This window comes from Aptenodytes patagonicus, chromosome 7 (genome assembly GCF_965638725.1).
Source record: "Aptenodytes patagonicus chromosome 7, bAptPat1.pri.cur, whole genome shotgun sequence".
NCBI classification, from domain to species: domain Eukaryota; kingdom Metazoa; phylum Chordata; class Aves; order Sphenisciformes; family Spheniscidae; genus Aptenodytes; species Aptenodytes patagonicus.
This window is the reverse complement of record NC_134955.1, coordinates 6,729,640-6,742,956: the sequence shown is the minus strand read 5'-3', so window position 1 is coordinate 6,742,956 and position 13,317 is coordinate 6,729,640.

Below are 13,317 nucleotides of genomic sequence, written 5' to 3'. Positions count from 1 at the left end.
TTAGCTTTAATTAATTCCTTTTCAGCTAATCTGTGCTTGAGTGATTTCTGATCCCATGTTGTGAAGAAGGTTGAGGATAAATTCTAGTTTCCTTGCAGTTATAAAACTATCTTTTTTTTCTCTCCTGTCCTTACAAAAAGATGGAGCGCAAAACACATCGTACTCTTGAAAAAGGCATTGTGCAGCAGACGACCTTCCAAAACAAGTACAAGGAAATTTCCTTGCACAAATGTTTTTATATTTAGAGCTACACAAGTATCATATGACTAAAGAGGTTTGGAGGGGTTTTTTTTTGTTGGTTTTTTTGTGTTTTTTTGGTTTTTTTTTAAAGGAACAATCTACATGCTATTTTTTGGGGGGGGGGAATAGTCTTTTCCAGAGATGCTTCAACATGCCCTGCGCTGTCCTTTCCCCAGTAGTCAAATCTGCACCACAGTTACCTCCCTCCCTCACTTCGCTGCAGAGGACATCACGCCAGGACTCGGGCCCAGGCCAGGGGCTGGTTCCCTTCCCTCACCCAGCTCCACGGGCTGGTGCTCTGGAGTGGGTTCCCCTTTGCAGGTCTAATGAAGCACCAGTCTCAGTTTCTAAATTCACACTTAGCCAGTTACATATTTTTTAACAAAAAGCAGGGCTTGCTCAAGCTACAGCTTGCGTAGTTTTCCCCAAAGCTTTTATTCATCTCCCTCTTACTTCTGCCATGCTTTAGTGTCTTCTTGTTCAATCAAGCCAGTTTCATTCAGAGTCTGTCTAAAAGATAAGTTTCTCTGGTACACCAGCCTGCCTTCACCTGTTATTGTATGTGCATTACTGTGTGCTCTTGTGTCTTCACTTTCTTCTTAAAAGGGAGAGGAAAACATTGTAGAGAGGATGAATAAGCCACAGAGAAAACATACCAGATATCTATCCAGATCACAGTGGAAATCAAACAATATTTTTCATATGATGAGCTCATATCACTTTCCAAACCCTTCAAGACTCAACTCTTCCAAATGTGGGAAAGCAATCACATAAAAATTGATCACAAGTAAAACAAGTAAATCAAAGTTTTCTTTTGCTTTTTTTCCCCTGATAACAGCTAAAATGTTTTTTTGTTATTTACATCTCTATTCCTGTTAAGAAACCTTCTCTGATATCTTCTTTCCAGCTTATCAGGCTCCTGCGTAAATAATGGTCCTGCTGGCTTTTCTGTAGCATCCCCCTTTTGACTGTTGGAAGCAATCTGGGAACAGCAGGAAAAGCTGTAAGCTGAGGAAAAAGTCTCAATTACAGGACATATTTTGGCAAGTGTCAGTGCAACGAACATCTGGTAAACATTGACTTGGCCAACTTAACTGCTGATGATGTTGTCAGATAATACTATGGGTAGAAAGCACTTGTTTAGGGGGGCCCTTTCAAGACTCAGTGATTTGAATTTTATCTGAAGCTGAATATGTAGAAAAATTAAAGGTGTTATGCAAATTGGAAAAGTTTTAACAGGAACCTGTAATTTTTCCAAGATTGGAAACTCTGGCAAATTTAGATTTCCATTTTCAGTGGATATTACCTCCTTCTGAAGGAAAAAAGATTGATGATTTCCATTTAGGTTTGTAATGTGTTTTTAAAACTGCAATTACATATGCCAAATGTTCATCTTTGTCCTTCAGGGTTTATATAAACACAGCAGGATTCAACGGGACTTGGCATTGAACAGCAAGCGGACAATCATTTGGGCTCTGAGCAATTACCAGAAAAGTGGCAAGGAAGTGAACATCAATTGCTAATTTTGACTTTCTTCTGGAGAAAACAGATTCTTTCTTGAACTCTTTGGAAGAATTAGAAAAATCGGTACAACAAATTATTACCACATGGAGAAACCCAAGCTAGCTGAACAAGCCTATGACTACAGTGTCATGTGGTGAGACGGACTTGAATATCAGAAACAGCAGTGTCTGGGCTAGGTTATCCCACTAGAAAGGTTAAAAAGTTGTAGACTCAATGGTTTGGGGTATCTAAGTATCAATAGACACTTTTCAGAAAGCTTGATAGACATCTTGCAGTTCCTTTCATTAAGGGAGTCTCCAGGGGCTTTGCACAAGCCAATATGGAAATGACTGAAGACGTTAAATGCAAGATCATGGTCTTCTGCCTGTTTTAAGGGAATCAGCCTGACAGAAACCTTCACCTGAAAATAAAAAACAATATGAAGTTCCCTCCTGTACTTAGTAGAGGAGCAATCCAGATTTTTATTGTATATTGAGTTCATTAAGGATTACCTTTGAGTGAACTTTAATTCATGCATTATCATATTTAGTGCTATAGGCTGAGTAACCAGCTTATTGGCATTTCCTGAAAGTGATAAGAAATGAACTGAGCCTCTTTCTGCTGCAATAAAGACACAATGTACTGAAGAAAACTTGGGAGATAATGGAAGGCTCTGATTTTTATCAAGCTTATCGTACCTGCTTTTATTTATTGTGGCACTTGCAACTTAATTTCAGCGTAATATGCTAATGAAATTCCATACTATAATTTATCTTGTCTGGAAGAGGTTTTATGGTAGCACCCTGGTATCGTATCTCTGTTCAGAGCAGAAGACATCTCTATTAAATATAAGCCTTGAAGAAATTATTATTATAAACATGAAATATAATTCATTCTGTACTTGGAGGTAAATGTACCTGACTCCTCCTTGTAATACTAGCCCCAGGGCCCCCTGGCAAGCCAAAGGCTGCGGCCGGGTGCTACCGGTCCCCAAGCCCCACCTTAGGCAAGGGGCATCCCTTCCACCAGGCTGGAACCTGCCCCCAGGCAAGGACAGAGATACACAGAGCTACGCCCTGATTTCTTTGAGGCACCACTGGAATAGGTAAGAGAAAAGACCTACCCCCTGCCTCCATTCTTTTCAAACATTTAGTAATCGATTAAACTAGGCATTTTAAACTTAAAAACAAACCAGTGTTGGCACCAACAGATTTTTACTACAAGCACTGTGATACTCCTGTTGTGTTCTTAAACCCTGGAAACTGGAGCCACTTATGTATTTCCCACCCTCTTCACAGTGGAGATGGCAACTTAAAGATGAATATTTTTTTTTTTTTTAACATTTACACATTTTAAAAAACATTTAAAAATATTTATTTTTAAAAATAAAAATCTTAGGATTTAGGAGCCCCAACTCATATATTTAAAATACTAGCAATTTTAATCATAGAATAAGAAACAATAGAAATGATTGTTCATTAAAAAAATCTCCAGATGAACTTTTTCAGATTGATGTATTCAGCAACTGAGATATTATTGCTAGCCCATATATTCACCATCCTAACATGCAAAAACATATGGATGTAATTATTAGTAACTTGAAGCTGCTTTTAAGTTATAGTAAATTAAATATTTTTTGACTGTTGGAATTGCAAGTCTTTCAGACATAAAACTAGGAGATATTGTTTGAGTGCGTTTTAATAGCATGAACTACTTATGATTTTCAAGCTAGCTTGTAAACTAAAAATCTGCAGGAGTCAGTCTGTTACAATAACAGGCAATTCAAAAAAGAAACAGTAATATTAAACATGAGGATTTAGAAGCTGCTTCTTGCTCTTTCTTTACACGGTCCTTTCTCAGAGACTTACTTTACAGCTATCAGTGTGCATTTGCTTGAACAAAGACCTCTAATGTTATTTACTGATAAAACTAGAATCAAAGTGTAAACTAAAAAAAAAAAAATCACAAGTATTTAACTAAGAAAAAAGAAGTTGCTACACTTGCACAGAGCAATCTGCTAGACCAAAGCAATTTGACATAGGCAGCAATGGCAAATGGTGCAAGTCCCGTCCTGCTGTCAGCCAGAAAATCCCCAAAACTCACTCAACCTAAACTGCTGTGCCGCAGGAGAGGCTGAAAGCTCTGGCAAGGCAGAGCCAGGCTATGTTCTTCTCTCCAAACCGTTAATCGTCTCCCAAGTCCTAAACTGTCTTTGCTTGGGTCAACCAGGTAATCGGTTTGCACCAGGCATTGTCACGAAGGGTCGGCGGCTTGTGGACCTGTGCTAAATCCCACATCAGCCCCGAACGCCAGGCTGCTCCAGGGCAGTGCCACTAGGCACAGGACTGTCCCCTCCATAGAGAAAACATGGTTTTAACTCAACAGTGTTACTCCAGCAAACACCCCAATGCACCTAAAAGCCCCACAGCGTAACTGGTAGCAGTCAGGCTACCAAATTTGCCCACTGTACCAAAAAGGGGATTTATGTCCCCAGAAGGACCCCTCCATTGCCCCAGTCCAGGTGCACATGCGTTGGTCCACAGCAAGCAGCTATCACCCAGATACTGGCGCATTCAGGAGCATTACAATCTCATGCAGTAGCTTTCCCCTAGCTAAGAAATAAATAGCCTCAAGGACATGCTCTGGCATCACTAAAGTAGGTGGCTGTCATGAGCTAGAGAGGTACGGCAAAGGGCTGAGATGCAAAGCTGAGGGACACTTGATCTTTTTATTCTCCAAGCGGGTCCAGATCTGAACGGGGCAGGCATGGTGGTCACGCACAGGTTGGGGTAGCTCAGCCGTGTTTTCCATCTGGAGACCAGTAATTACAGACCTTTCCATTCACAAATTCAGAGTTCAGAAAACCCCTCTGCCGCCTCCTTGGAGGGGCCAGTCCCGCCTGTGGTTGAAGCGATTTGTCCCATACTCCCCAACTTTCCCCATGAGAAAGGGAGAGGAGTGGAGCGAGAAGAGGCCATTTGGTAACAGCCGTCAGCGTCAGAGCCACTTCCCTCTCGACGCGATGACAGAAGAAATTTTTTCCATAGGATACTCAAGGCTGTATGTGCCTTCTGAACACATTCCTATGGCTCATTCGTGCCAGTTGATCATGAACAAGGAACAGAAAATGGCTTGGACCATGGTGGAGGGAGGGGGAAACTTTTGCAGGTCTAATTTTTTTGCAAATTTTTTTTGCGGACTTATTTTTTGAAACCTTTTCTAATAAGATGGCAGTAACAGACTGAAAGGATAAGAATTTAGAAGTGAAGTAACTGCTTTTTTATTCTAGTGATGTTTCGCTTTCAAAGACTTGGTAGATAGTACGATGTGTAGAAATTTCCCTTCCTGTTAATGGTCTTCTGTTCAACCTATACAAGTCTCCCAGCTATGCTAAATTTACAGTTAGCCAAAAATATTTATTTCTGCATTCATTCTCTATTTTAACATAAATGACTTATTTCCTCTCTTTGGTATTAATGAATACTCAAGTCTGAAAGAGCTCAGACTGCTTTAAAATGCCAAGATAAATATGAGAAAATCACATGCTTCCACTTGCCCCCTCCAGCTGTTTCTTGGCTGCTCTGAACTGGTGTCCAAGCAGCCTGCTAGTGAGAGGATATGTATGTCGCATCATACGAGCCGAGGAAAGAGCAGCTTAATAGAACCTCTTGGATGGATCAGTAGAAAATAACATTATTCAAGAAATTAGAAATAAAACCAGCTACGTAGACCAAAGCATTTCTAGTGTTGCCAGAGAACTGCAGAGCGCGTGTGTGTATGTTTACATACAATACATTTTAGAGGTTACATACATACAGTTACTTTTCAGAATTTTGAAGATCACAAGAGAAAAATCTGCCGTTCTTTACTGGAAGCTGCCTAACAAACCTTTCAAAAGGGTTTATGGGCCTTTCACAGACGTGGAAATTAAATCTATGCTCATGTTTCTGTGACCGCAGGGTACGCGTTACCAACATTTCATTTCAAATGACTTAGCTGTTAAGGACCTAATACTCCACTCATTTGCAGTAAACCATAATTAATATGTGGCCTGATCAATCTGAAAATGGAAAGTCACCTCACAATTTAAACAGGTACATTGGAAAAATTTTAACTTCCACTCCATGGAAGCCGTACATGCGTGCGCATGCAGGACCTGGCTTTGACTCAAGATCCAGTTCTGCAAAGTACGCACTTCTGCAAGAACAGTGTCATCCATCGAGTTCAGCGGTTTAATACCACCTGGACAAAAATTTAAGATGAACTTTACCTTCATATCAAGATCATAATGTCTCCTCCTGATCTACTTGCAAACATATACTTGGAGGTATTTGATGTTCTCTCAGGTTGAGTCTGATTACCAGGGATTAGGGCTGTATCTTAGGGTGACAGTGATTAACGCAGCCATGACACAAGCAGAGATTAGTGACTGTCATCAGTCTCACTAGATCTGGTAGAGCAGTATGTTGGAGCCTGCCTTTAGAAACCACCACATAATGTCAGTGGGGGGTTTTGTTTGTTTAAACTTTTATTTACTTGTTTTTATTTAGGACTGTCCTCTCTAATGTTGTGTCGTATTTACTAATAAAGCCATCTGTTTGTTACTAGATAACTGCTCAGAAGCTCCCTGAGGGCAGAGAATGAGCTATCTACTGAAACCTACCCATGACGACTCAGCCGACTGGGGCTTCTCCTGAAGGGCTGTAGACAAGCAAAATCTACTGGCAGACAATAGGTATTGCAAGAGTGAAAAAATGCCAGAGCACACAGTGGCCACAAAAACAGCCTAGGTACAATCACAGCCTTAACAATATTTAGAATTTTTTATTCCATAAGTTTTTTTTAATATTTTGATCTCACTAGGAAGAAGTTCTGCTTTAGGATCAGCTCCAGTGAACTGTGGGGAATGCTATTCCCTTCTTCAGAGGACTGCAGCCAGGAGGCTAAGTCTTGAATTCAACCATCAACTCATTGGTTGCCATTGCAGTGTTATAGGCAGGAGCTTAAATAAAAGCACATACTCTGTAAAATCCCTTGTACAGCAGAAATGGAGTAAGAGAACACAGAACATGCTGTCTTTATTTCCCAACATAGCACTGCAACCAGTTTTTGAAACCTAAGAAGCATTTGACAAACGCCTAATAATGTGCTGAACCGGCTGAGCTTCTTACCATCTTGGGAAAAATCTGTGGCTTTGAAACTAGAAATTAAAAACATTTCTGCAGATCAAAATGTTTATTCCATTTCACAGATGAAGAAATAGCGGAACTGGCTGCTGGTTTGCTAGACTACAAGAGAAGTATGAGAACAGGGAACAGGGTGCTCTGAGCCCGGAACATCAGACTGAGAGGTTATGAGATTAAAGACAACAAAACCTCCCACTGCTCATTACAAATGAGCACCTAAAATATCTACTGCAAGCATTTGCCTAGCACCCCTGGCTGTTCAGGTTCGATATTCACATTACCTGTCGCTTCTGAAGTGAATACTCATACGTGCAAAACATGCCAGACCTTGGAGCTGCCGTTCCCTGGACTGAGAGCTGTTATATAGTTTATTGAAGCAGCTGGGGTTTTTTGGTTAGTTGGGGTTCAGTTTTTGTGGGTTTTTTTTTTTAAATTTATTTTATTTTTACATTTTTTTCCAAGAAAGTCGAACATATTACAACACAAGAGATAACCTATGACTGTTTATCGTAAATATATACGCCGACGTGACAGAACAGGTGATTAGAAGCCTGATCTATCTAGAGACCAGTACAGCAAGTAGAGAAATAGATGAGAAATGTATGTTCTCTATTTTCTTATGAGTGGGCCTGAGTCCTGACTTAAATGAAACAACTCCAGGGATGGGAAAGCCGCAGAGATCTCTGGATTGGAGGGCACAGAGGTAACTCCTGAAGCAAGAAGCTGGGGCTCAGGGACAGCACTAGGAAAGGGGGATGCTGCTGCTTTCTCCTCAGTGGTCACCCACCACCCCTCTCCCTCTTCCATCTCCTCCTCTCCTCCCACACACGTGGTGCCCTTCACACCCCCAGGGGATAGGGAAGGGTCCAGGTCTAGGGCAGCAGCAGCCACCGCAGGCTGTCCTGTTCGGATTTGGACATCTCCCCATCTGACAGCGCATGCTGCTCAAACAGCCCATCTGCATCCCTGCCATCGCAGGCAAACACGCCGTGCTCTGGCACGGTAAATGCAGCGCATGTGGCTGCTGTCACTAACAGCTCTCTATTACTCTTATTTAACTTGACCTGATGGCAAAAAATTCAGATGTCATCCCCAGCACCAGGAATCTCTGAATCAGCCCTCATGTAGATCATCAGCGCGTAACTACTAAGGCAACCTGCCTCTGTGAATGAGACTCCTCCAGACAAAGTCCTTCACTAGCTTGTGCTAGTTATGATCATATTTCCAAAAAATGCTTTAAGAGTATTCTCAAGACTAATTGAGGAACTCCAGAAACCTGTCCAACTGAAATAGATTCTCCACCATCAGGCAATTTAGGATAGTTTCTTCAACATTATGAATATGTTTCTCACTATATTCCTTATTATAAACTCTCTGGATACTTCCAGATTACTTTAGTCATCAACATCTCATTTGCCTGGAAACAAGATCCCAAGATTTTTCATTGCCAAAGCAGCTGTCACTGCAGCGGGAAGTGGAAGGGCACAGGGGACACCCTCCCGCCCCCCACCACTTAATTTCCAAATACCACCATCAATCTAAAACTTTTCAGATCCCAAAACTGGGTTCCTTTTGTTTACCTCGGGGAAATCAATGCTCAGACATGCTGGAAAGTGCTCCATCTGACAACGTTCAAGAGGAATGTTTTCCCATTAACTCTGTCAAAGGCTGTAGGAGTTTGCATCAGAGAAGAGAAAACTAACTGTAATTTCTACCATAAACGCTTGGCTGGGATAAATTGTGCCTCCTCTTTGCTGCTGGCTAACACTTGCTGCTGTTTTGAGGAATCTGCCAGCTGCATTCAGTTTTAGTTAGTCACTGAAATGAATTCGTTTCTTGTGCTATTACTTAGGAACTGGTTAAGGTGCCCAGGATATAACCTTCAATGTGTAGGGCATAATATTACCTGTATGTATACCTATATACATCTATAGATATATAGATGGGATATATAGTCGGACATATTTGGTATTTGACTTTGCTTACTGTTTTTGACAGAATCGCAAATCAGGATCACCTACTTTACCGTTAGATTAAAAATATTTGTCCTTGCTAATTTTCCATTTAAAAGCAAAGTGTTTAACTTCAATGAGCAAATATTTGCATTATCAAATCCCAACACTTTTATCAAATTCTTTCTTAGACACAATAAGGTCATTTTAGATCCCTTCCTGGTTTTCTTTCTGACATACAGCTTACTGAATATTTTTTAACATCTATAAACATACGTATCATTTCTGTAGGTCTTCCCACTGGATGGAGAACTCAACTCCTCCATCTTCATTATGTGTCTGTATAGATGTTGTATTCTCTTACCTTCAGTTCAGCCAAAGCAGATTACCATTATTATATCTTAACAAGTCCTACAGGCTCCAGCCTTATAATGCTGCACACTGAGCACATAAGTAATCAATAGTGTGTTCCATGTCACATCTCTTACTGTCTAGGAACAAGGCAACAGGTAAATGCAAGGAATAGATAGGAGAATACAAGGCAAGAGTCAGAAAATTCAGAGGCGATCAATGATCACAACACACCATCTGCCTGTCCGTGGTTGATTTCCTGCCCCCCCAACTGTCACAACAGCCATGGCTGCTGGACATGGAGTCCAACGGCCAAAGGTTTCCTTGCAAGTTCCTATGAGACATTTCAGCCCTGTGTAGGAAATGGCATCTTTCCATCCTTTTGGCAAAACAGCAGCAGTCAACAACAAAGACACAGGACAGGCCTGAAGCAGTAGAGACAGGTATTTCATATAAAATAGCTGGTGACATCCTCTTAGACTTACAGCGATGTACAGCATCAGCCAGGGAAACAGTCCTTCCAGTATTATTTTAGCAGAAGTGTCAAAGAGGTCCAGACGGCATTTCTGAAGTCCTTGGAGTTCACAAGGAAGGAGAGAAGCATACAGGAGCAGAGACTGTTTTGGGAATGGAAGATTTTAGAGCCCATGTTTTGTCATAGTCAATTTAGACCAATTTCTAGGTGTGGGGAAATATCTGAGACAAACTGAGATTTCAGCCTGAACAGAAGCCAGCTCCAAAACAGAGAGGGAGTCTGGTAATGATCAATAAAGAAATGCTAGTTGAAGTCTCATATGTGAACAGCTGTGGTCAGCAAGAAAGAGGCAGTGAACAACAACAGCTGAAGGACAGAACCAATTTTAGAAATAAAAAAAAAAAATATTGGAAATTAAAAATTAATCCCCATAAAAAGTTAACTGGAAATATCTTTCCATTTTGAACAAGTTCATCTCATAGCCAGTGTATTCTGGGTTTTAGCCAGTTTACAATAAAATGAGCCAGTTTTCAATAAGAATACACTTTTTCCATGATTCTACAATTTAGATAACTCATGCGACTGCCAACATAAAATCTCCAAGCAGCGAGATATTCCAAGTAAGCATTTAAATACAGCTTGAATTATTTTTGAATTAGGACCAAATGCTGCCCAAGCCCCGACAGTATTCCCTTGCTCCAGATCCAAGGCACTATACATAGAACCGAAATCTGGACCGGCTGTGAACAAGCTTGTAGGAGTACTACACATATGTTCAGAGTATTGTGCCACGGAGGCTCTATCGTCCAAGTCTGCTAAGGCAAGAAAAGTGATTTATTAAAATCGTGTTTGGCAATAACTCTGAAAGATCCAAGAGGAGATAAAGGCCCTCTTTAGTCGAGGCCCCACAGAAGGATGGTGAAAACCAGATATCCATGTATCGTCGAAATGTATATGAGAGAGAAAAGGTGGACTGGGAAACGAAACCACCTCTCCAGCTTCCTTCAGCAGGTCAGCGCTAGTGACACCTAGTGATGCTCCTTTGGCCAGCCCTCTCTCCTGTTAGAACAACAAATATTGCTGGTCCAGCTCTCCCGGCAATGCATTATAATCCTCACAAAAGGTAGAGGAATACAGTATTTCACAGTCAGTCTCAGAAAAATGTGGTTGTTCGTGGACCTTCAAGCTGTTGTCATTTTCCAAGCCATACAATATTTGCAATTCTGCCGAAGTGGTTTGGAAAAGGGTTTGGATAAAGCTGGTGGCATGATAATATTCACAGCAACTCACATGTTCTTGATGTATGGTGGAGGCCATGTGATGATGAAGCAGATGTTTCCCATTTAGTTAATGTAATTAGTTATGATAGCACAAACCACAACTCTTGCAATGCTAAACTAGCTACAAGCAAATGTTTGTGCCTACAGTTACTCTTTTATTTAAAAACAAGTTAGTAGAGTAGAACTTGTTAATTTTTAAAATTGAGAGTACAGAAAGATCACAGCATATTCTCATCACAATACGCTTTCTAATCTGAACTAATAATCACAGCAATTTTGCCATTAATGACTAAAGGGTGAATTTCCAAGGGAATGGGGATGTCACCACCTAGGCTAGAACAAGAGACAGCTGTGGTTTAGTTCTGTGTCACTCTGTCCCTAATCTGCTGTTCACACTACAGAAAGTCTCTCATGCTGAAATCTTATTGGACTCATCTTGAAATGCAATATTAATTATAACACTTCTGTATCACAGTGCGTGTACCAATTCAAATGAAACAGCACTAAACTTTTCTTTCCTAAGGTACATTTGTCTTCTGCTACACTATTACTACAACATATGTACTCTTTTGATTTGCCCTAAGTATTATTCCCATTCTTTTTACAAGATACAGATGTTAAATTGATGGTTTGAAGTGTTTCAAACTGGCCCTCCACTCCCCAGCAATTATTGAAATATTGGTACCACATTTAGAGCCATCTAAATGTCCTGAAACCTCATGTGAACTGGGAAAGTTTGTTGGGTTTCATTACCTCCAAATTTTTCCTTCTCCATCTCCTTTCAAAACCCACGATGAATATACTTGTAAAGTTGCTGATTATCCAAGATTCGTCCCTCCCCTCATTTTTTTCTGAGGTTATCCTGTTCTCCAGACACATGCAGGAGCTGCTGCTGCTAAACACGAGCAATTCCAGTGGCATAAGACATTTTTGCAGTGAACGCAATGTCCCAAGTTTTAATTAAACCACCACTGCTCAATTTCATTTACTTATTTAAAACACTGTGAATTTAGCACATTGCTCTTTGGGGACTTCAAACCAGCTTAACCAGTGAAAATTATCGAGAATCTGCTGTTCCCAGTGAGCTGGGGCAGTGCTTTGTGCTTCCAAGAAGCATGTGGCTGTGGGTGCCCTGGTGTTCCCCAGGGGAAGGGCAGCAAAAAATCACTCCTGAAGTGAGATCAGGGGCTTGGAAGCCATTAAAAGCACAAACTACTTATGTCTCATAGGCTCAGTTGTTATTACTTTTGAGGAGGGGAAAAAAAGATTTCAGTTTATTGTTTCAGATTTAGTAAAACTTGGACCAGAAAGTTAAATGAGTTGAGTGATATGGCTATAAGAAGCACCTACAGGATAAAATTCTCTCCTGGCTGATCTATTTTGACAGCACCAGTTTTATAAATATATTATGAACCTTCTTTATAAATATTATGTTGCTTTTAACGCAGGACAGCATTGCTTCTAATCTGCAATAATAATTTAGATTTATTTAATCTGTGTTGCAAAGCATCAGCTGACATTTCCAATCCCTCTTGAGAAAACAGAGCACATTGCTCCATCTTCTCCTTTAAAAGAAAACAAAGGCTTTACCCAGGCTGCTTTAATGTGACAGCAGTCAAGAGGGGCTGTTCCACAAGCTTTTGAACAAACAAGAATTGGGACTACTATAATGAAGTTTACCTTTTGTACATAAGGAAACTAAAATAATCTCTGTAGTCCTCCTTGCACGTGAAGTCCAACCTTCAACCCTTCTTTAAGACCCACATAATGAGCAGGAACCCAAATTTCCCCCCCAACAAGACATCAATAAGTCTCCATCAACCTTAATAGGATTTACTTGTCTACTGCAGCAGGAGAATCAAAGCCCTGGTGTGCAGGAACAAACTATATTTCCAGCTCTCATCTGCAGGACTCGGACAGATTGAGAACAGTAACACAAATGGCTAGACTATTGAAAAAGTGATCTGCTTCTAAACCGAAGGCACACACGTGTATCTGCATCAGCACACATACACAAGGGGTTCATGTAATTGGAAAAACAGGTAACACAATCCCTATGCTAAGACCTCCCAGCTCTGTGGTAATATTTTTTCCTGTTTCTTTTGATTTTCTGTTTTCCAGATGAGGAGTGAAGGGATGGGAGTTGAAAAAAAAAAGTCATTTAATAGACTGCAGAAAAAATTAATGGAGAAGGAAAGATCATTTCTGTACTCTACTCTCCTAACTAAATTAATATTAACTTCATTTTTTAAAGTCCCCACTGTTCCTGATTTACTGTTTTTCTTTGTACCTGATTTATTTTCCAGACGGAGGACTGTAAAATGCAGACA